This window comes from Haplochromis burtoni, unplaced genomic scaffold, assembly GCF_018398535.1.
Source record: "Haplochromis burtoni strain Fernald_Lab_line unplaced genomic scaffold, NCSU_Asbu1 Contig_46, whole genome shotgun sequence".
Taxonomy (NCBI): Eukaryota; Metazoa; Chordata; class Actinopteri; order Cichliformes; family Cichlidae; genus Haplochromis; species Haplochromis burtoni.
Window position 1 is genome coordinate 1,399,522 of NW_024582407.1, and position 2,913 is coordinate 1,402,434.

Genomic DNA, 2,913 nt, shown 5'->3' on the forward strand with positions numbered 1-2,913 from the left:
ATTGGGCAGAAGGCGGTTGTTCTGTGACGATGGAGATAAGATAGTGGATGATGGTGTGTGTGTGTGTGTGTCTTTGTGAATGCAGTTGGGTGTGTATGCCACGCAACCACGCCTTATCTCAGAAGCAGGAGAAGCAGACATATGAAGTTGTTCATTGTAATTACCAGTGGCAAGTGTAGATTTCATAGGGAGATTTAGGGGAGAGTGTGACAGAATAAAAGCAAAGGGAGAGAAAAGGAAATAAAAGGTGAGAAAAAAGAGAAAGAGGGAAGTTTCAGAATGCAAGTGGACAGTCACAAAAAAGCACAAATGTCATCATGTACACACCTCACTTTCTTTTGTACCGTCTGCACATCATTCCCAGTATTTTACCACTCTCATCTGCGATATCTTAATGCCGCCATATCTTAACGACCTTTTGTAAGTCTAACATCTTAGCCACTGTTCTAATAATCAGCTTCTCATGACTCATCCCCATCTTTCCTCTGTTATTCAATCAGTGATCTTTTCTCTCGCTACCCGTCTATTGCTCTCCACTGTAATTATCAGACTGGATGAGAATGTCAGGTGCAGTCAACCAGATATTCATCTTCAAATGGTAAATCAATTCAGTTTCTGCTGAAAGTTATTTAATTTTTTAAAGGTTCTTAAAACTTAACATATCTTTACATATATGAACACAGTGTTGTTGCTTTAAAGCTTATGAGAAACACTTTAGCCATGTAGAAACATTTTTAAAGTTTTGGTATTACAAATTTTGCAGTGTCAGTCTGTAAATGCATCATCAGGTTTCAAATGTAAAAAAAAATCATTGCAAAGGTTGCTTAAAGGCTGTTTGATTTGCAGTGAGTAACATTTTTATTTATATTTACTAATAAATAAAACAGCTAAATGCAAATAAACTGGAATTTAAAATGGGCTTTTTAGTCTTTTCTTACAGAATCTACATTAAATCTAAAAAGATAAAGTTAAACTTTCAGAGTAAGGATGCATCCGTCCTTCGTGATTCATCAAAGTTTCCCAACTTGTTCCTGAACTGCCAGCTAAGCAGTGAGTGAACTATTCATAACTCAAAGACAAGGAGTTGCACTTAAATCTAGCCTCAGTCTCACAAGCTAGTTTGTAGCCTAAAGCCCCCATGCTCATTTGCTCATTGTGCATTTCTTTGTAGCTTACAGTTAGCTATTAATGGAGACTGCAGGTGGCAGTTGTATAGGTAACCCTCTAATTTATTTACCACTTGTCATATGCCAGTGTTATGGTTTACTCACCGGTCAGTACTTCAGTCAGTTACCTTAAAGTTATGATAAGAGTAACTTAGGATCTTTGGGCTTTGTGATGCTTCACCTGTATTTGCTGCAAGTCGCTGAATTTCATTGACATTTTATGATGAGCTGTTTGCTGCATTGCTGCTAGTCTCTTCCCGTGTGGACACCCCTTCATTTCATCACTCTGGTTTTTCTCCCATGAAAGATTACTCTTTCCGCCTTATAGATCAAAATGATAAAGTCCCACCAAACCCAAATGGAAAAGGTGCAATAGCTTGAAATTCTCCATCTTTCATCGTTAAATCTGACTTTCACAAGTACATCAATATTAGACACATCCTCCAGCTTTAATTAATTTCCCATATTTCACTTCTCTTCCCATAAACTGCGTAATGCTGAAGAAAACACAGGCAGTCTTAGTCTACGTCTGCCTTTTGCAGTAAATGTCACACGGAAAAATAATGGCAGTTGATTGTATGCAGTGATAAAGGTCATGGGATCTCTGAAGTTATTATGGTCCCCCCCCCCAATCGACTACTATAATTCAAGTACTATAATTCAGATTATAAATAATCTCTGAATGTATATGTTCCACATCGAGCCAAAGGTCTTCTCTTCTCTGCCATTCGGTGTAGAAAGTGCAAGTCATGATGATCTTTGAGATCTCTTAATATTGCCCATTGACATTATGACAGTAATGACAGTAGTTTTAGTGCATTTCAACATTTCCTTTTAACTGTTTTGTTGGTATTTTACACATTTGAGGCAAAGTTCTTAGTGTATTTTATTGATAGTTGCTTCTTCTCAAAGAATAAAGTTGTTTCTAAAGTTAAAAGACAAATAGCAATAGGAAAAATGTGTTTTAGTTTTTTAAAACTTTTTATGATATGTGTTATTTATCAATATTTTTTCACATTTATTCTATAGAAGATTATAAGTAATAACAATAGTAATAATAAATAATAATAATAATAATAAAGTTAAAGTTTTTTCTCTTTCTCTGAGCTTGATGCAACACAAACAATATTACACTGTGAGAGAAATGCCAAAAAATGACATCTGAAAAAACTCAGCAGATCAAAAAATATCATCCCTGCCTAACATTTCCACGGAGAAGTAAAACATGGCTCTGATTCTAATATTTCTCATTCTTTCCCAATATACACTCACTAACTTTTTCAACTGCTTATTACCAGAAATATCTGATGCATTTACATATGAAGACACAGTAGACACACAGTGTCTGAAGCTCAAACTGAGCAACAGAATGGGGAAGAAAGCTGACTTAAATTACTTTGAACGTGGCATTGTCTAATTATTTTAAGAAAAAAAAAACTGCTGATCTACTGTGATTTTCTCCAAAAAATCATCTCTACAGTTTACTGAGATACAAATAGAAAATATCAAGGGACTGGCAGGTCTTTAGACAAAATGCATTGTTGACATGAGAGGTCAGAGGAGACTGACCAGACTGCTTCAACAGACATTCAAATAGCTACTTGTAACAACCAAGGTATCCAGAGGAGCATTTCTGAATACATGACCTGATGTGGAAGCTTGGAGGTGATGGTTGACAGTAGCTTGAGATGAGATCATCTTAAACTGATTTCTAGGGTATGGTAATGTGTAGCCTCGATAGCCACCA